The sequence below is a fragment of the Loxodonta africana genome, chromosome 9, assembly GCF_030014295.1.
Source record: "Loxodonta africana isolate mLoxAfr1 chromosome 9, mLoxAfr1.hap2, whole genome shotgun sequence".
NCBI lineage: Eukaryota > Metazoa > Chordata > Mammalia > Proboscidea > Elephantidae > Loxodonta > Loxodonta africana.
The window spans coordinates 21,246,577-21,268,048 of record NC_087350.1 but is presented as its reverse complement, the minus strand read 5'-3'; the positions used below and the strand labels follow the sequence as shown (position 1 = coordinate 21,268,048).

General features: G+C 45.8%; 1 protein-coding gene across 6 annotated transcripts in view; it reads left to right on the top strand.

Moving 5' to 3' along the window:
* DAPK1 (death associated protein kinase 1) overlaps positions 1-21,472 on the top strand; it is a 223,117-nt gene that overhangs the window by 127,346 nt on the left and 74,299 nt on the right. The gene's annotated exons all lie outside the window — the stretch shown is intronic.

Genomic DNA, 21,472 nt, shown 5'->3' with positions numbered 1-21,472 from the left:
TCTGGCATTGCTGGATTTTCCAATTTTTTTTTTTTCAAGGAAGAAAAAGGGTTGTAATCTAGGTTTTAATGTTGGCAGTTAATTCACAGTTTTCATGAGCAGACAAAAGAAAACATATCTGAGGGCCACACGTAGCCTCCATAGACCTCTAGATGCTAGCCTGTTTTATGTTAGCAATAACTTATTTGCTGATCACTACTGTGAGAGAAGGAGGCCCTGGGTGGCACCGACTGTTAAGCAGTAAACGAAAGGTTGGCAGTTCAAACCAATTCAGAGATGCCCCGAAAGAAAGGATCTGCTTCCAAAAGGTCACAGGCATGGAAACCCTATGGAGCAGTTCTACTCTGCAACACACAGAGTCTCCATGAGTCAGAACTGACTCATTGGAAACTGTTTTTTGCTTTGTCTTGTTTCTCCCTATGAGAGAAGCAGCATGAGATAAATACAGTCAGAGACAGCCCCCAAAGGCTTATGATTCTCTTGGGGAGACAAGATATATACTTAGCGTTATAACCCAACTTTTTAATTTTACAATATGGTTTCAAGCAGTGGTCCTCAAACTTTAGCCTCCTGGAGACTTGTTAAAGCACAGATGGTTGGACCACTCTTCCAGTGAGCCAGGGGTGGGGTCTGAGACTTTGGATTTTAACAATTTTCCAGGTAATGTTGATGCTGCTGGCTGGGGGTTCACCTTTTGAGAGCACTAGTTGAACAAAAAATTAATTCTTGGGATGGGGGCCCATGCATATGTTAATCTAAAGTTCTATAAGCTACTTAGAAACAAAGCACTTAGACGTGGTAGTGCCATCAGGCAGGTGAAATGGGTGAGCTGCGTGGCTCCTACTTGGTGCAGAAGGGCTGGGCAGAGAAGGGCTGGAGGGAGAGGTGGGTGGTTCTGAGCCTATGTTAGGCTGGGTTCTCTAGAGAAGCAACACTAGTGAAGTGTGTGTGTGTGTGTGGAGAGAGAGCGAGAGGGAGGAAAATATTAAACGATTCAGGAGGCATCAAAAGAAGATGGAAAGAATACACAGAGTCACTGTACCAAAAAGAATTGGTTGACATTCAGCCATTTCAACAGGTAGCATATGATCGAGAACCCATGGTACTGGAGTTCGTTGTTGTGGCCATTGTTTAGTGCCTTTTAACCTAGGAGGCTCATCTTCTAGACTATTTTGAACAATGTTCTCTTATGATCCATAGGGTTTTCACTGGCTAATTTTTGGAAGCAGATCTCCAGGCCTTTTTTCCTAGCCTGTCTTGGTATGGAAGCTTGGCTGAAACCTGTCCACCATGGGTGACCCTGCTAGTATTTGAAATACTGGTGACGTAGCTTCCAGCATCACAGCAACATGCAAGCCACCACAGTAGGACAATCTGTCGCTGGGTTAAACTATCTTAAAAGTGTCAAAAGTCCTTTGACACTGAAAGCAGGAAAAGAGACCTAAGTGATGCTGATAAACAAGGTGTATCTGATGCAGGGACTTTTTTTGTCTTACCTCTTCTCTGCTCCTCTCCTGCTGCTCACAAGACAAAAAGCACCCACAGGGAGAATACGAGCAATTTTTTTGCTGCTACATTTTTTCTTTCTTCAACTGAGCTCAAGATAACTCTTTTGACTTTTTGAACTTTCGTTTTTATTCACAAAGGTAATTTCAAGAACTGTTCTGGGTTACACTTTCGGCATTTTGCTCCTCAGATATCTACTGTTAGACAAGAACAGAGGACTAAGGAGCATTTGACAACAGTCTCAACCTTTCACAGCAGAATTAAGTCACTAAGAGGTTATTTTCCATTCAGGCCTTCTCTGGAGAAATAAAATTCTGTATGTACGTCTTTCCCACACCCCACTTCTCGCCACTTCTGTTGAAAAGTGTTTCCTTCAAGTTATTAAATAGGTATTTTCATGCACTTAAGTGGATTATTGGATTTCTGGATGAAATCCAGAAATCATAAAAGCATACCACGTGTGATTTCTCTCAGCCCATTAGGTCTATGGTTTTTAGGCTGCAATTTTAATTTTAATATTTGACTCTGTTTTGTATAGGAAGCAGAGTATTTGGCATCTTTGCTTATCTCTAGGAAAGACTGATCATTGTAAAGGCTTGGGAAGCTGACGGAGCCTTGCTGCCCACCAGCCAGTCTCAGGGGTGTCCATCGTGCCTGTCCACGTGGCTAATCTTGGACCCTACGTTAGTTCACTAGGGCTGCTGTGACAATGTACCACAAACTTGGTGGCTTAAAACAACTGAAATGTGTTGTCTCACGGTTCTGGAGACTAGAAGTCCAAATTTAAGGTGTCAGCAGGGCTACGCTTCCTCTGAAGACTCTAAGGGAAGATGCTTCCTTGTCCCTTTCTGGCTTCTGGCGGCTCCTGGCAGTCCTTGGCTTGTAGACGTCTCACTCCAGTCTCCGCCTTCACATGGCCCCTGTGTCTGTGTCTCTTCTCTTTTATAAAGACATCACTCCGGTTGGATTAGGACACGCCCTATCCCAGTGTGACCTTGTGTTAACTGAGCTAATACCATCTACTTCCAAACAAGATCACGTTCACAGGTACCAGGGTTGGAACTTCAGCATATCTTTTTGGAGGACATAATTCAGCCGAAACAAACTCCTTCCCAGAGACCACAGATTGTAGTTTATGACACTCTAGGGTGGGCCAAGTCCCTTCAAGTGTTTGACACTTCCTCTTGGAAACTCACAGCCATGTTGCAAATCTGATTACCCTTCCGTTCTTGGCCAACATGTCAAGGGGATGTAGTAGAAGGGAACAGTAATTGTGCTTCAGCTGACTTGGTAGACATCCTGGCTTCCCCCTTGCCCTACACCTTCCCTCTGCCCTCGTTTCTTCTCCTGGTGGCAGAGGCCATTCCTGCACTGTGCGCTCTGCTGCCTCCGTGCGTGAAGTGCCCAGGCCTGAGGGCTGCCAGCTTGGTGGTCCAGGCTCCACTTAGAATTTCAGCCTGACTGTCCTTCATGCTGGTCCTCTGGTGCCGTGTCTGGACACTGCTGCCTCCTAAAATGCTGGGATGGTGGTTGGGGTAAGGGTTGGAGACAAGATGATGGGGAAGATTTACCCTCAAATAGTTCCTAAGAAGAGAGAGCCAAGACTTATCGGTCATGGGAGGGAATACCTTTTAGACTATTATCTTCCAAAAACCAATTGCCGTCAAGCTGATTACACTTTGTGGCAACCCCATGCGTGTCAGAGTAGAATTATGCCGCGTAGGGTTTTCAACGGCTGATTTGGGAAGTGGATTACCAGGCCTTTCTTCCAAGGTGCCTTTGGGAGGTCTAGAACCTCCAGCCTTTCCGTTAGCAGCTAAGTGTGAACCGTTTTCACTATCCAGAAAGTAGACTAGTGTCTAATGCAGGTCAATAACAGTCTTTCCAGGACCACCCTTGAGCCCCTCAGAGCCTCTTCTTCTGCCTGGTGTTATTGTAAAAAGTCGTTTAAAAAGCAAAGGGAGTATCTAACCACAGATGAATAGATAAACAAAATGTGGTATATACGTACAGTGGAATATTACTCAGCCATAAAGAGAAATGAAGTTTGAATGCATGCCATAACATGAATGAACCTTGAAAGCATGCTGAGTGAAACACACCAGACAAAAAGGACAAATACTGTATGATCTCATTTATGTGAAATATCTGGAGAAGACAAATGCATAGAAATAGATTATTGGTTACCAGGGGCGGGGGAGAGGGTGGAAGAAGAAATAGGTTGTTATCACTTAATGGGCACAGAGTTCGGGTATGGGGTGATGAAAAGTTTTAAAAACAAAGGATGGTGATGGTTATACAACTTTGTGAGTGTATTAGTGCCACCGAAATGTACACTTGAAAGTGTTTAAAATGGCAAATTTTATCTTTTATGTATTTTACCACAACTTAAAAAAAAAAAGGTGGGTAGGGGGAGGGATGCTTCTAGAACCAGCCTTGTATTGCTTTTTTCTCTTCAATTGTATTTCCAAGTAACTGAGTATTAGCTCACCTTCTGATGTTGAACCACTTTTTTCCCCCCCGTGTGGAACTTGTTCAGGATATTGTCAGAATTGGTCACGCAAAGGAGGCACGTCAGCCAGTATTTGCCTGTTCCACACTGAAATGTCAGTTTCACTTCCAGACGCTAAATGAGCCCAATTACCAGGCATGGCCATGGTGAGAAGTGAATGCTGCCTTACTGACAAAACTGGATATAAGTGAGACGTGGGCAAAGTTACCTGCTCTTCCCTGCATGAAAGAAGAACCAGGACCTTTTTTCCAGTGTTTTGAAGGGAAAATGCAAGTCCAATTGATCATTTCAGAAACTCAGAACTTTAAGGCCATCCCGTTTAGACATGGATCTTCCAGCTGCTTTGAGAGAGAGGGTATAGCTTAGTGACAAGACTGGTTTTCCCTGGAGGAGAAGAGGAATCTGTACTACATTTGTGTCTCTTTGGGTCAGGCACCGTGCTACGTCCTTTCCTGTACGTGATCTCCTTTAAACCTTGTGTGCAAATGTATGAGAATTGTACTGTCATCCCCACCTGCCTTGGCTGTTTGACCCTCTGGATAAGGAAAACTGTGGCCATCTAAAACTAAAAACAAACAAAAAACCTAAACCTCTTGCCATAGAGTCGATTCTATAAGACAGAGTAGAACTGCCCCATAGAGTTTCCAAGGGGTAGCTGGTGGATTTGAATTGCTGACCTTTTGGATAGCAGCTGAGCTTTTAACCACTGCACCACCAGGGCTCCTGTGGCCAGACATAAATTACAGGTCGGGAGGGTGGGTTCTAATCCCAGACAGCAGCATCTGGGGGAGGTTATTCTTGTGTTTGAGTTTTCCAAACCTTAAAATTCTGCTAATCCACTGTAGGACTTAGCCTTCAAGACCGTGTTGTCCAACTTTTCTAAGCCAAACTATTATCTTTGAGTCCAGGATGTGATTTAAATAAAGCAGACAATCTCAGGAGCAGGGCAGAGGTTACAGTATTGGGATAAGTCCACGCCTGCCTCGCTCTACTCCTCATCTATGGGCTGGCCCGTCGCCTTTGACCTTTACCACTTGGGAGTGATTCTCTCATTTCAGGGGCTCCTAAGCCACGTTTGCTACTCTTCAATTTCAAAGTGAATTAGAATTTTTTGAAAAGCAGCCTGGACCTGGAGGACCCTCTCGCCCTCCTGGTTCTTTCTCCAGCGCTGCTTCTCGGGCCGCCATGTTGTTCTTGCATCTCATTTCTTCACATTCCCACCAAGTTGGATGAGGGCAGGAATGTTCTAGAATACCTGTGGGAAGAATGACGCTCAGGAGCTGAGATGGCTTTGTGGGGGCTCTCATGCTATAGTTGTGTGTACACATTTGCCTCTTTCAGGAAATTTCTTTGAGGGAAAGACTGCGTTTTATTTTGGCACTCACAGCACTTAAGACTGCGCTTGACCCAAGAAATGTTTGTAAAATCCAAATAGTGCAAGAAGAACAGTGTGATGCCATTCATGGGCCACTAGTGGCTCAAGAGCCAGTAAGGTGACCGCTGAGGAGGGCATTCCTCCTCTTTGTGAGGTATTGATCTATTTTTCTCAGCTTCTGGAAACTTTCTCTGGATCAAGTTTCCTACAGAGTAAGGAAGAAGAGCTTGAATATTATTGCTTGAATCCATCTGGGTCCCACTAGGAAGCAGATGGCACACACCAACTGGGAATTTGAAGAGCATTTAATAAAGGGACTGTCTACAAAGATGTGATAACCCACTCAAAGATGTGATATACAGGGTTTAAGGAAAACGTGTTGGGGAAGCACCCTAGAACTAGCCATTGCAAGGAGTTATCATCACCCTGGAGTCTCTGGGTGGTACAGGCGTTTAATGTGCTTAACTGCTAACTGAAAGTTTGGAAGTTTAAGTCTACCCAGAGGCACCTCAGAAGAAAAGCTTGGCAGTCTACTTCCAAAAAACCTACCATTGAAAATCCTACGGAGCACAGTTCTACCGACACACATGGGGTCTCCATGAGTTGGAGTCCACTTGAGGGTGTCTGGTTTTTCATGACACGTAGGTCTGAAGGGTAAGGAAAGGCAGCAACTTGGGGGACCCTGGAAAAAATACCTTTATAAAGAGGGCAGCTGGAGAGGAGCTTCAGTGAAGGGACTCAGGCAACCTGTGGCAGCCTGGCAGGGAGGAAGCAGTGTTGACCTCACTGTCCTTCCCTGTTGTTACTTTCTGTTGGCCAGACAAAACTGGAAGCCAACTAACTAGGGACTCATTGATTCTGCTCCTGTGAACAGCCTCCCTGGACCTAGAGCTGATGCAGAAGGATGGAGCTTGGACATGGGTTCAGAAGGATTTCTCTTGATTCTCCAGTCCACTTGATACTTCCGTTTAGATGCTGTGACTGAGTTACAACCCAAACTTCATGGTGCCCCCAGTGCAATCCATTCAGGTCTGAAGATTGCACAGCTTGCCAAAGAATCATTAGGATCCGTTTTACTCCATGCTCTCCTTTATCCAGGACTGTATGCCTATCACATATTCTTAAAGGGGAAGTACAACTTTTTCAAACCTGACCCTATTTTCCACTTTATTATAAACTTTATTGGCATATAGAGGTGGAAACATGGAAGACAAGACTAGAAATCCCGGCTCTTTAGCAGATGGTAGCTTTTCATTGACAGGGCCACTCACCCAGCAGGATGCCTGTGCCTTTTGCCTTCCTGCCTCTTCTGTCCCTTGGGTGCTGCATTGATCTCTGAAGGAATGGGAGTTGTCTTAAGGCTCCTTGGGCATCCATGTCTATGATGTATATAATGGAAAGGGTTGCCATGGAGCTAGGAAGCAGTTTTTATTTGCTCCCTTTTCTTCCTTGACTCTCATTTCGTCTTTAGATCACTTTAGAGCACAAAGGGGAATAGCTGAGAGAACAAGTGACCTGACAGCCTCACCATCTTCTGAGTCAAAGTCCAGGCCTTTCAACTTTTCCATCTCTCCTTCCTCCTCCAACTCTCCTTCCTCTTCTTCAGATCCATCCTCAAATAGGGAAAGGACCACTCTATTCACCACCCATTTGGAATTGCAGCTTTACAGGTCTGGGAGTTGGCTAATGAACAGACATCATCCTTGGGATTGGCCTGTGCCCTCTATCTGATGGGCTAGTGGTCTTTCATCCTGGGATTTCCAGGTCATTAACAATCAGCAGCTTTCATTTTAGCCCTTTTGGCTGGATCTTTGAAGAGAAACCCAGTCAAGGAGTAGGAGGAGATGAGTCTCTGTGCTTCCCTTGGATAATAGCCTTCCCTTGTTTTCAACCAGACGAGACAGATTGATTTTGGAGTAGACTTCATCTAAGGCTGTCCCAGCTTGGTTTACTTCCCGCTTGCCTTTTGTTCCTGCGCCAGTTATAATTACCCAGTCTGAAGAGACGTCTGGCTGTTCCGTGTGCCCCACTTTCAATTGGCCTAATTATTTCTGTGGGTCTCCAAAGCTTGGACCAGTGCCATTAAAGTAAAAAAGAGGCTTGGCATATGCTTGGTCAGTCTGGATGTTGAGTTTCTTATTGTACTTTATATTGTCATGGATTGAACGGTGTCCCCACCAAATATCCGTTAACATGGCTAGGCCATAATTCCTAGGATTGTGTGATATCCACCATTTTGTCATCTGATGTGATTTTCCTATGAGTTGTAAATCCTACCTCTACGTTGTTATGAGGTGGAGTTAACAGCAGTTACTTTAATGGGTGGGAGTGAGCCCATGTGACAGAGTAGAACTGCGCCAGAGAGTTCCCTAGACCATAATCTTTATAGAAGCAGATTGCCCCATTTTTCTCCCGAGGAGCCGCTGGGTGGGTATGAATCACCAGCCTTTCAGTTAGCAGTGAACACTTAACCATTGAGCTATCACGGCTCCTTTAGCATTTCCCAGCTTCCCTAAACTTTCCTGAGAGAGGCCAATCCTTATTGCTGTCTATATGTGTATCACTCACATTGTCTCTGTGACATTTTCTGAATAGTCTCCAGATTCTGCATCTTCCTTAAAACGTAGGGCCCAGCAGAGGTCTGGGGACCATGGTTTCAGGGGACATCTAGGTCAACTGGCATAACAAAGTGTATTAAAATGTTCTGCATCCCACTTTGGTGAGTGATGTCTGGGGTCTTAAATGCTAGCATGTGGCCATCTAAAGTGCATCAGTTGGTCTCAACCCACCTGGCACAAAGGAGAATGAAGAACACCAAAGACCAAGGAAAATGTGAGCCCAAGAGACAGAAAGGGCCACATAAATCAGAGACTCCATCAGCCTGAGACCAGAAGAACTAGATGGTGCCCGGCTACCACCAATAACTGCCCTGACAGGGAACACAGCAGAGAGTCCTGACAGAGCAGGAGAAATGTGTGGAGCAGAACTCCAATTCACGTAAAAAGACCAGACTTAATGGCCTGACTGAGACTGGAGGAACCCCCAAAGCCATGGCCCCCAGACGCTCTGTTAACCCAGAACTAAAATCATTCCCAAGCCCACTCTTCAGACAAAGATTAGACTAGACTATAAAACACAAAATAATACTTGTGAAGAGTGTGCTTATTAGTTTAAACAGGTACATGAGACCAAATGGGCAGCTCCTGTCCAGAGGCAGGATGAGAAGGCAGGAAGGGACAGGAGCTGGTTGGATGGATCCAGAAAATCTGGGGTGGAAAGGGGGGGTGTTCTGTCACGTTGTGGGGATTGCAACTAGTGTCACATACCAATATGTGTATACATTTTTGTATGAGAAAATAACTTGAGCTGTAAACATTCACCTAAAGCACGATATATTAAAACAAAACAAAACAACAACAAAAAAAACCCAAGTTGTTCATGGTCTATTCTGGACCTGGGTGCTCTTTTTGGCAAGTTACTAATTTTCCTTATCTGAATGTGTTTATGGTTTCTCCTTCAGTGGACACTTTTGACCTCCCCCTCTGCCCTCCACTTCCTCTCCCTCAGCACCCCCATTAGAGCCAGGTCTGGGTGACTGCTGATGTCTGTGCCCCTCATGCCTGTGCCGTGATGCCCCCTAACCCAGGAACCCAAGGTCCTCAACACTTTCATCCTGGGTTCCCTAAAGCCTCACTCAGTGCATCACCCTTTCCCGCATATTATTACTTCTCTCCAAGAGTATCCTTGGAGTCTCTGTGTGGTGTAAATGGTTCATGCTAAATGGAAGGTGGGAGGACGGAGTCTACCCAGAGGTGCCTTGGAAAAAAGGCCTGGTGATCTACTGCAGAAAAAATCAGCCATTGAAAACCCTGTGGAGCACAGCTCTACTCTGACACACATGAGGTCGCCATGAGTCCGAATCGACTCTATGGCAACTGATGAGCGCGGCCTTGGGACTGGTGGAATTATTGGGGAGGCTCACTGAGCCATTGTTGTGTAAGGTTTTCATTCTCGCTGTGTTATGCTTTTCTCCTGTTTTTCTTCTTGAATTGGTGGACTTCTTGGTTTTCATCGCTGGGAACTTTTAACAAATTCTCTCTCTTTTTTTAATGTTACCTCCCCCGTACATTTCTCTTTTCCATGTCCCCCCCATGCCCTAGGGAAATGAAAATGCAAGTAAGAAATCAGAACTTGAGCAAGTGCTCAGAATTGGGGGTGGGAGGGCTGTGGCTTATGTTAATCTACTGTAGGTGCCATGGTGCCATGATCACCTTCAAAGACATCCTTTGGGATGTCACGCTTTACCCACTGCCCAGACAGCAGGTTTTGATAACTTACAAAACTACCATCAGGTACTCTCCAGAGAGTTGTCTTACAAACCATGTTTATGAACCGATAGCATATTTTCAAGAACTGTAGACGAGAACTGTTCAATGGGAAGAGAGAAGAAGATGAATTCTGTTCACTTAAAGAGGAAGAGAGAGGTAAACAGTGGTTTTTGGTTTGTCAGATTGTTTTTATAGCAGCTTCCTCATATTCCATATACCACCAGTTGTCATCCAGTCACTTCCAGCTCACGGTGGTCCCATGTGTATCAGAGTAGAACTGTGCTCCACAGGGTTTTCAGGGGCTTGATTTGTGGAAGGAGATCACCAGGCTTTTCTTCTGAGGCACCTCTGGGTCCAGTGGAACCTTCAACCTTTCAGTTATCAGCTGACTGCGTTAACCGTTGGCACCACTAGAAACCAAACTAAGCCCCTTGCCGTTGAGTTGATTCCGATTCATGGCGACCCTATGTGTTATAGAGCAGAACTACTCCATTGGGTTTTCTTGGCTGAAATCTTGATGGAAGCAGATCACCAGGTCTTTCTTCTGTGCTGGGGCAGAGTGGGTTTGAAACACCAACCTTTAGTTAGTAAATGAGTGCAAATCATTTGCGCCAACCAGGGACCTTCTTGCACCACCTAGGGGATTCACATATCCCACATAAGGCTTCCTCAATTTTAAAAAAGTAAGGAACCTTGTTTTTTTAGTACAGTGTCAAGCTGAGCTCTGCATCTTCCTGCTTGTAAGTCAGCTTCAGCCCGCTGCCACTGGTCATTTGCCTGAATTTGAACATGCTGTCATTTAAGTGGTGGGCTTGGATAATCACATCAGGGACCACTTGGACTGGAACGCACGATTGCATATTATGCCTCGTCAGCAGCTGCCAGTACCTTCTTAACGGCTGAGTGATATGTCTGGCCCCAGATGGTATTGTGCCTTCTGGTATTGATAAATCGTGATGCATTTTCATTTTACCAGTCCAGCGTTCTGTTTCCATCTCGGAAGCTGAAAGTCATGATTCTGCTCTTTTATTTATGAATGAGCGTGATTACTTTAAAATCTTCATTTTGCTGCAGAGGCCATACTTTTATCTATGTCAGATTATTTCTCCATGACTTTGAGGCAAGGAGCCTTTTGGGGAGGAAGTATCCCAAATTATTTCCAAATTTGGGTCTCCTTACAAGATTGAAATCTTATTTTTCTTGCCGTAGTAGGCAGGGCTAACACGTTTGCAGCCCCATGCATATAACATGCACCTTTTCACTATCATTTCAGGTTTTCTGTGCCATTAGCACAGGGAGGCAGTGGTGGTTCTATGGTAGAATTCCCGGCTTCTGTGTGGGGGACCGGGGTTTGAGTCCCAGCCAGTATACCTCACATGCAGCCACCACCTGCCTACCAGTGGAAGCTTGCGTGTTGCTATCATCTGAACAGCATTCAGCGGAGCTTCCAGACTAAGACACACCAGGAAGAAAGATCTGGCAATCTACTTCTGAAAATCAGGCAGCGAAAACCCTCTGGATCACAACGGTCTGATGTACAGCTAATCACGGGGATGGCTCAGGGCTAGGCAGCGTTTTGTTCCATTGTGCACGGAGTTGCCCTGAGTTGGGGGCCATTAGATGGAAGCTAACAAGAACAACAGTCTGTCCTCCCCTGACTCATTGGACGTCCCATGTCAACCTGGAAACAAAGGAACTGAAATAAACTTGTCTGTTGTTGTTGTTGGTTCAACGCCACCTAAGAGGATTTGGGGTGTGGGCTGAGGGTGGAGATGTGAGGCAATTTAGAGCTTTTATGAGCATTTCTGGGCATCAGAAAGGAAGGGCTTTGAAAGGGAGGGAGCTAACATTTCTTGAACAACTACCATGTCCTATACTGTGCTCAGCGCTTTTCAATGACAGCCTAAGATATTAGGTCAAACTTTCCCCGATCCCTAGAAGGGGCCTTAAGTAGCTTTATTTTTCACAAATAATAATTTCCACTTACTGAGCATTTTTGCGTGCGAGGCATTGAGCTAAGCACATTATATATATCCTGTCATTTAATCCTCATAAAACCAAAGGAGGCACTCTTCTCTGTATCTATTGCTGCCTAACAAACCACTGCAGAGTTTAGTGACTTAAAATGCAAATAATCATTTACCTTGATCACAGGGAAACCCAGGTGGCATAGTGGTTAAGTGCTACAGCTGCTAACCAAAAGATTGGCAGTTTGAATCTACCAGGTGCTCCTTGGAAACTCTATGGGGCAGTTCTACTCTATCCTATAGGGTCGCTGTGAGTCGGAATCGACTCAGTGGCGGTGGGCTTGGGCTTGATCACAGATCTATAATTTGGGCAGGGCTCAGCTGACTCAGTTCATCTCTGCTCCTCACAGTGTAAGCTGGGATGGCTCAACTAGGACAGCATCTTCCAGTTGCAAGTCGGCTGCTCTCTCATGTAATTGGCTGTCGGCTGAGAGTTCAGCCAGGGATGTTGGTTCCTCTACAGATGAACCACTCCACAGTGCTGCTTTGGCTTCCCCACAGCATGGTAGCTAGGTTCTCAGGGCAAGTATTCCAGCAACAGAAAGTAGATACTGCCAGACTCTTAAGGCCTGGGCCTGAAAATTGCCATGGCATCTCTTCTGTTGTATTCTACTGGTGAAGACATAGAGCCTGCTCAGACTCAAGCTGAGGAGGAAGAGGGAAGAGACCACAGTTGTCAGTTGGAGGTTAAGTGCCCTGCCCTAGATACAGAGCTACCAAGTGAATAGGGTGGGGTCTGTATCCCCTATGCTCTGCTTTCTTCTAGGACCTGTGACACTCCTGAGTTAGCCAGACACCTGACTGATCTCAGTCCATGTTTCTGTACTTTTTCCTTCCATTACTGAGTCTACAGCATCAATGCCCTGCTTAGCTACAGAAGCTCAGCAAAGCAATCCCTGAATCTCTTCATCTGTGTTTGGAATTAACTTTATGAGTCACCCCCCTGTCAGAACTCTAGCCTTGAGAAGAAAAGATGCGGGAGTCTGTATAACCACCTTCAGATATGGGAAGCATGGCTGTGTGGGTCACTTAAGTGGCTTGTGTTCCATGACCTACGTTGTTATAGAACAGGGGTTGGTTGGCAAACTGCAGCTCGTGGGCCTGCCTCTTGTTTATATATGTTGCTGTTGGGTACTATGTAGTCCAACTCATAGCAACCCCATGTGGCAAAGTAGAACTGCTCTGTAGGGTTTTCTAGACTAATATTTACAGAAACAGATCACCAGCTCTTTCTCCCACAAAGATGCAGGGTGGGTTTAAACCACGAACCTTTCTGTTAGCCAAGCTCTTAACCTTTGTGCCACCAGGGCTCCTTGCTTATGTCTAGTCCTCAAGGAAAAAAAAAATGTTTTTACCTTTTTAAATGGTTGAAAAAGTGAAGAAGACTATGCAATAGAGTTGAATAGTTGAAAAAAGACTGTATGGTCCCCCTAGAGCCCTTTACAGAAAAAGATTGTTGACCTCTGTTCTAGAGGGCAGAATCAGGACCCATGTTTAGTACTTAACCAAAGGTGGACTTCAGGTCTGTGTCCAGTTGTCCATGAGCAGAAAACAGCTGAAGGGTATGCAGACAGACGGCTGTGCCTGGGACACTAGAGATCAGGGGTATGTTGGTAATTGTTTTAACATTTAGCTCTATTATAGTGTCTGAAAAACTCATTGCCATTGAGTTGATTCTAACTCACGGCGACCCCATGTGTTACATAGTAGAACTGCTCCATAGGGTTTTCTTGGCTGTACAGAAGCAGTTCACCAGGTCTTTGTTCTGCGTTGCCACTGAGAGGATTCGAACTGCCGACCTTTAGGTTAGCATCCCATCGCAAACCATTTGCACCACCCAGGCTCTTTTATAATGTCTGGGGAGGAGGGTAAATAGGTGATTAGAAGACACTTTAGTTTTATTTGTGTATGTTTTAATTTTTTTAAAGGAGAATGTAGTTTTGTATTTCTGGCATAATACTTTTAAGAAACCTACGTTCAGTAAAGGGACCTGCCATCTCCCTCAATAAACCCAGCTCCACCAGGTTGGCAGGGGGCTCCCAGGTGGGGAGGGGTGTCTTCACGTGGCCACTGTGGCTCTTGCATGGCCCATGAGGTTGAACTTCCCCTTGAGGAATCTCTAATCACTACTATTACCTCCATCCTGGCCTCAGGGACGCTTAACACTCTTGCCTAAGCAAGAACATACTTTTTTCCTTGATTTCCTGTTGCACAGTTGAGACTGGACTGAAACATGTAAAATAGACTTTACCAGGGCTGGGAATGACAACAGGGAAATAGAGACACGTAACATAGATGGTCTTGGTTATAAAGTGCAGGGTTCTCAAACCCATCGCCATCGAGTCGATTCTGACTCACAATGACCCTATAGGACACACACTCAGATCGTAAGTCATATTATTATCCCCGTTAATAATGATGAGCAGTAGGTAAACCTTCCCGTTTTATAGACAAACTGAGGCTCAGAAAGCAACCTGTTGGAGGTTGCAAAGCAGAGTCCAGATTTGAACCCAGGACACCTTCTTCCAATGCCTTTTAACCATTCGGCAATATTCTTCCCTTATGGACTTTGTTCTAGAAACCTTCAGAAGGCTCCTGCTGTTTGCACGACTCCCTGGGTAAAATGAAAGCTCACCCGGGCCCCATGAATTTTGAGTACCAGGCATGCTTTTCTGTGGGAATCCAGAACTCCTTTCAAGTTGTGGATTTGAGGCAAAAACAGACAGGAAATGTGTTTTCAAATACAGCTTGGTTTCAAAGCAGGAAGGGCTAATTCAGAGAAGGCGGTAAGGTCAGGGACTCCTTTGATATTATTTATTTGATTTGTGGGCTACAGAGTATAGGAGCAGGGAGTGGTGTTCTCCCTCTTCTGAGGAGCAGGGAGTGCTGTTCTCCCTCCTCTGAGGAGCAGGGAGTGGTGTTCTCCCTCCTCTGAATCTGTTTCCAACCTTATATTCACACCTGTCAAACAAATGCAAAAAAGAGTGTATTGTGTTTTATCTTCCCTTTCACATTCCCCAGCTTCAACTTTGCATTCACCGAGGTCCTCAGTCAATTACCTAAGGAATTTAAATTAGAACCTGAGAGAGGAGATAGTGAAAACCCTGGATGGCTTCCCCTAGATCAACAAGAACATCGGACACTTAGCAATGACAATAGAGCACTGAGGTTCAGTTATGGGTTTATTTAAAGGCAAAGTAAAGGAGTCCTGGTGGCACAGTGGTTAAGCACTGGTCTGCGAACGAAAAGGTCCACAGTTGAAACCCCCCAGCCGCTCTGTGGGAGAAAGATGTGGCTGTCTGCTTCTGTAAAAATTACAGCCTTGGAAACCCTGTGGGGCAGTTCTACACTGTCTTCCAGGGTTGCTGTGAGTCAGAATGGACTCAGTGGCAAGGGTTTTTTGCTTTTTGTTTTAGAAGCAAAGCCAAGAGGTGGTCACCTTGTGCCTTCACATCACGTACACTAGAATAACCAGTTAACCAGCTGCCGTTGCGTCAACTCCACCTCATGCAGTCCCATGTGTGCGAGAGTAGAATTGTGCTCCATGGGGTTTTCAGTGGCTGATTTCTCAGAAGTAGATCTCCAGGCCTTTCTTCTGAGGCATCTCTGGATGGACTCGAAACTCCAGTCTTTTAGTTAGGAGCCAGGCACAGTAACAATTTATACCTAGGATCTCTTGTACCCAGAATACCCGTTAAAAACACCGTTGCCTTCGAGTTGATTTGACACATAGTGACCCCACAGGACAGCATAGAACTGCCCCATAGGGTTTCCAGGGAGCGGCTGGTGGAATCCAAACTGCCGACCTCTTGGTTAGTGGGTGAGCTTTTAACCACCATTGCCACCATACACCAGAATGTTGTTGTTGTCGTTAGGTGCCATCGAGTCGGTTCCGACCCATAGCGTCCCTGTGCACAACAGAACGAAACACTGCCCGGTCCTGCGCCATCCTTACAATCGTTGTCATGCTTGAGCTCATTGTTGCAGCCACTGTGTCAATCCACCTCGTTGAGGGTCTTCCTCTTTTCCGCTGACCCTGTACTCTGCCAAGCATGATGTCCTTCTCCAGGGACTGATCCCTCCTATCAACATGTCCAAAGTATGTAAGACGCAGTCTCCCCATCCTTGCTTCTAAGGAGCATTCTGGTTGTACTTCTCCTAAGACAGATTTGTTCATTCTTTTGGCAGCCAATGGTATATTCAATATTCTTCGCCAACACCACAATCCAAAGGCGTCAACTCTTCTTCGGTCTTCCTTCTTCATTGTCCATGAGCCTTGCCAGAGAGTCAGCCTCACATTCCGTGCAGGCCCAAAGAAACTCCCTTTCAACTGATTGACTACTCACAGCAGATTCCATCATGGGGGTGATCACATTTTATCAGATCTCATCGTGGAAGGGATCGTGTTATTAAGCTCCGTCATAACTCCCAAACCGCTGAGAATCATGGCCCAGCCAAGTTGACACACAACCTTAACTATCACAGCCTTTTCTTTCTCCCCATGTTGTCTCTATGAGGAATATCTCTCCCCTACAGCATAATTACAAATCACTGTGACTCAGCACAGATACCACTGCCTTCCAGACAAGTCCCAGACCCTAACCTGACAAGATAAGCTACGTCCCTTCTCTGTACCCCCTAGGCCCTCTGGTTGGACTCCATCTTTGTTCTTACTTCATTATTTGATAATTATCTTTACATTTAGAATGAACCATATTAAATTGCCAATACTTGACCGCTTATGACCTAAAGAAATAGGAATTTCATATGGTCCAACCTAACGCATCTCTCTCTTCAGGCCCATCAGCCTTGTGAGGCTGGGGACTGTGTCTTGTTCATCTCTCTATACCCAGCACGTGGCACAGTGCTTGGCGGTGCAGTCATTTCTCTCATGTTACTGTGACGGCCTACTTTTTTTTTTTTCTTTTAATTGTGTGTTAGGTGAAAGTTTACAGCTCAAGTTAATTTCTCATACAAAAATTTATATACGTATCGTTATATGACATTAGTTGCAATCCCTAAATGTGACAGCACACTCCCCCTTTCCACCCAGGTTTCTTGTGTCCATTCAACCGGCTCCTGTCCCTTCCTGCCTTCTCATCCTACCTCTGGACAGGAGCCACCCATTTGGTATCATGTATTTGATTGACCTAGGAAGCACACTCTTAAGTTTTATTTTATGTTTTATAGTCCAGTCTAATCTTTGTCTGAAGCTTTGTTTTTGAAGCTTTGTTCTTATATGTGCCCTAGTTACATTTCGTTATGACCCCATAACTTTTAGGGAACTTTTGGTGGTGGTGGAAGGTGTGAGGAAGAAAAGAAGCCTTCTTATTCTCCAGTTCTTTTGGTGAAAATCGCAAATGCTTATTAGCATGCATTTCATACAATTTCCATAATAATGCTACCGTTTAAAACACTCTGACTCAAAGACCTAATAAAGGAGGTTAAACTTGCCTTCTCAGTTTGCTGCAGAGATTACTCATCTCTCCTTCCATCCATCTTCCTTCTCTTGAGCAAAATGTAAAATTTGAAACAAAGAGTAAAAGTACCGAGGTTTTGGCTGATTTCCTGGTTAGCATTATTCTATTGTTCCGCAACAACACTGATAAGTATTTGTGTTCTAGTTCCAGAAACAGCATGCATGAGAAAGTGCCTGGGGGGAAAAATGCCTCAGGTCACCTTCCCCCTCCGAGGTCATGGGGGCTGAGTAGGGGTTATTATTAAATGATGCTTGTTATTGTTCCCGAAACTTTGCTGAAATCAGTGTTAATTATTTTGACTAATTACTAAAGATTTTATAGGTAGAGTTTTATGACAAAGGCATGTGCCCTCCCAGGAGGAAGTTGGAAATGGAGGAAAGACCTCAGATTGGAATTAGCGGCAATGAGTGTCTGTGTAGGGCCTTTGGGGCGTCAAGAGGTCAGTGATGGATCTGAGGCCAGTGAGATGGGACCTGATGATGCAGCCCCCAGGACAAGTCATGGTGTGAGACCACATCGTGCACAATGTGAGGCTTGAACAGAGACTTGTGAGAAGGGCCGACCAAGAAAATGAGAGGAGCAGCTCAGGCCTCCTTGCTCTCCGTCTTGATCAGGCACTGCTGTTTTGCAATCCTGGCCCCTTGCTTTGGGGACTTGTCCTGTAACCCAGTGCATCTGTAACACGAGGACACAAGTGAGCGCCTGAAAAGAACAGAAATGTATTTTCTCACAGTTCTGCGGCTAAAAGACTAGAGATCAACCCATTTGAGGGGGAGGGGAGGGGAGAAGCAGGGCAGGAAGGGGGCCTTCATGTCGGACCTGCCCAGGGGAGATCGGTAGGGCATTACAGGAGAGAGGTTCCTGCCCTTAGGATAACACTCGCTCCCACGTGCTGAGTCTGGACCACAGGCCAGACCAGCCAGGTGCTTTTCATGCATTTGTTATCTTTAACCTCACAGCCCTCATCCCTGATTAACTGAGGAGAAAAAGGAGGCTCAGACAGAAGAAATGGGTCACAGGGCTAGCAAGGTGCAGAGTTAAGAATTGCGCCTGGATGTGCCCCACTCTCGACTGCCCCCCATGGTGCTGAAGTCAGTGTGAAGGATTGAGACCAGCACCCTGAGAGTGCAGACACCAGGAGGATGGAAGAGTGAATCTATGAGGAAACATCTTTCTCAGGGTTGTTTGGGTCACAGGTTTCCATTTTTTTCTCTTTTTTCCCTCCTGTAATGGAGCCCGGCTGCTAACCAAAAGATTGGCAGCTCAAATCCACTAGGTGCTCTTTAGAAACCCTATGGGGCAGTTCTGCTCTGTCCTATAGGGTCCCTATGAGTCGGAGTCGACTCTATGGTAATGAGTTTGGGTTGGTTTTTTATAGTTGGAGGATGGATCCTGTTTGCTAACCAAAAAAAAGGTTGGCGGTTTAAACGCTCCAGCTGCTCTGCAGGAGAAAGATACGGCAGTCTGCTTCCATAAAGATTACAGCCATGGAAACCCTATAGGGCAGTTCCATTCTGTCAGCAGTGGGTTTGGCTTGGGTTTTGTAGTTGAAGGATTCCCTCTGCCCCTTTTGCTTGTTTTAAGAGGAATGAAAACCAAACCCATTGCTGTTGAGTTGATTTCGACTCATGGCGACCCAGGTGCTACAGAGTAGAACTGCTCCATTACTGGGTGTAATCTCTACAGAAGCAGATCACCAGGCCTTTTTCTGCAGCACCACTGGGTGGGTTCAGACCACCAACCTCTCAGTTTGCAGGTGAGCACAAATGATCGGGGCCACCCAGGGACCTTTTAAAAGAAATACAAAAAAAAAAAAACCCAACCCGTTTCTGTGGAGTCAATTGCAACTCATAGTGACCCTATAGGACAGAGTAGAGCTGCCCCGTAGGGTTTTCTGGGAGCAGCTGGTGGATTCGAATTGCTGACCTTTGGTTAGGTGAGAAGAGGGAGGGCTTCCGGTAATTGGGTGGGGAGGCAGTGTGGGAATACAAGGCCTAGGGTGCAGAGGAGAGGGCAGGGCAGACTTGTGTCTCCCAGGAGAGGAGGCTGAGGGCTGTGTGTGTGGGGGGCGGAGAGGGAGGTAGCCCATTTCCAGGGGGACATTCCCATGCCACCTGCAGGCCTCTGCCCTCCTTGGGCAGGGCTCCTTTGCTTCCTGGCTGGGTTCAGGCTTTGTGGCATCTCCCTGCCCAACCTCCCCCCACCCCTCCCACCCAGGGCTGGTAGAGCCCTCCTTGAGGCTGATGCTCAGGGCCCAGGGAGGAGTCACGTGGACGATTCTCACTTCTGCCAGGCTCCTGGAGAAGGGCCCCAGGGGTGGACCAGTCACCTCAGCCTCCTGATAAACATCCTGAAGTTAAATATCAGAGGGAGGCCTTGTACTTAAGGCAGGGGCATGTACTTATGACCTTGAAAAATGGCTTTTAGTTTTTAGTGTGCTAAGAATCACCTCCACCACCCATATGTCAGTTTGTCACATAGTGGTGGCTTGCATGTTATTGTGATGCTGGAAGCTATGTTCCCACTGTTTCAAAATCTAGCAGGATCACCCACAGTGGACAGGTTTCAGTGGAGCTTCCAGATTAAGACAGACTAGGAAGAAAGGCCTGGCAATCTACTTCTGAAAATCAGCCAGTGAAGACCCTATGGATTACAACAGACTATTGTTTGATTCAGTGCAGGAAGACGTGCCCCCTATCTTGGAAAGCACTCAAAATACACAGTGACCACAACAATGGACTCAATCATACCAACAATCGTGAAGATGGTACAGGACCAGGCAGCGTTTCATTCTGTTGTACGTGGGCTCAACATGAGTCAGAGTGGACTCGACAGCAGCTAGCAACACCAGCAAAGAATCACCTGGGGTGCTCGTTCAAAATGCTGAGTTTCCTGGTCCCCTCTCCTGGAAACTCTCAAGAAACAGGTTGGAAGTGAGGTGCAGAATCCACTTCTTTCTATTTAAAAAAAAATTTAACGTGGCATTTTCATTAAATCGACTATCAAAGTAGAGAAAGAAGACCTGTGAATGCAATTCCAAAGAACCTATACCTTCACCAAATGGAACATAATATTAAAAAGGGAAAAATAAAAGGGCCCAGATACTCCAGGCCAGGACGCACCTGCCCTTGGGGTTCACGTGCCCTTGGGGTTCACGTGCCCATGGGATTCACCATGTGAGTCTTACAAAAGCAGCTGTCTTCTCTTTCATTCTGCTTCATGCAGTTGGCCCACGTATTTTAAAAACAAGTCTTGTAGGGTAAACAGACACAGTCATTGTGTTTGTGGACATCTACATGAAGACTTGAAGGCCCAGACCTGCACTTTTAAAAACATCCCAAGGATTCTGATGCCAGGGGATCCCGAGCCCCGCTGAGAAAAACCTGGACTTGGAGGGTGCCGCCGGGGTGAGGGGGAAGTCTGAAACATTAGGAAAACTGCTCTTGGGTGGTGGCTGTTGAATCTTGTGGATCTCAGTTTTCTACTCCGTGTGGATGTAAATGTGGTAGGTATGTTTATGGAGCTGTCTTGCTGCAAGAAAGATAATGAACACAGCAGTTATGTGCATAATTGCAGTTAATTATTATGTTGTGCATGTATGGTTAAACTTGATAAGGATTAACTTATAAAAAACTCTTATTAAAAGTTCCCTGTTATTTGCCATTAATCACCATCGTGGCTTTCCTAGGGGAGTTTGTTCATTCATCCACTTGATAAAAATATTCAGAGTGCCTGCCTTGTGCTGGGAGGTGGGGGGACACCGGCCACCAGCTGCCCTCATGGGAGTTAGAGTCTGGTAAGGAAGGCAGATTAAAGAAGTCCTCAGGTAACCATGTGCTGTTCAGTTCTGTGTTTCAGTTTATTTACTTTAATTAAGCGCTGTGTTAAATTCATTACTAAATGTGATAATTATGAATTTAGAAGTATTTGCATATCACTGGGGGCATTGGTGGCTCAGTGGTAGAATTCTTGCCTTTTATGCAAGAGACCCAGGTGCAATTCCCAGCCCGCACACCTCATACACAGCTACTACCCGTCTGTCAGGGAGGCTTGTGTGTTGCTATGATGCTGAATGGGTTTCAGCGGAGCTTCCAGACTATGGGAAGAAAGGCCTGGCAATCTTCAGCCAATGAAAATCCTATGGATCACAAAGGTCCTATCTACAACCGATCATGGGGATGACACAGGACCCTTCAGTTGTGCCTGGGTTCACCATGAGTCCAGCCAATTCAAAGGCAGCTAGC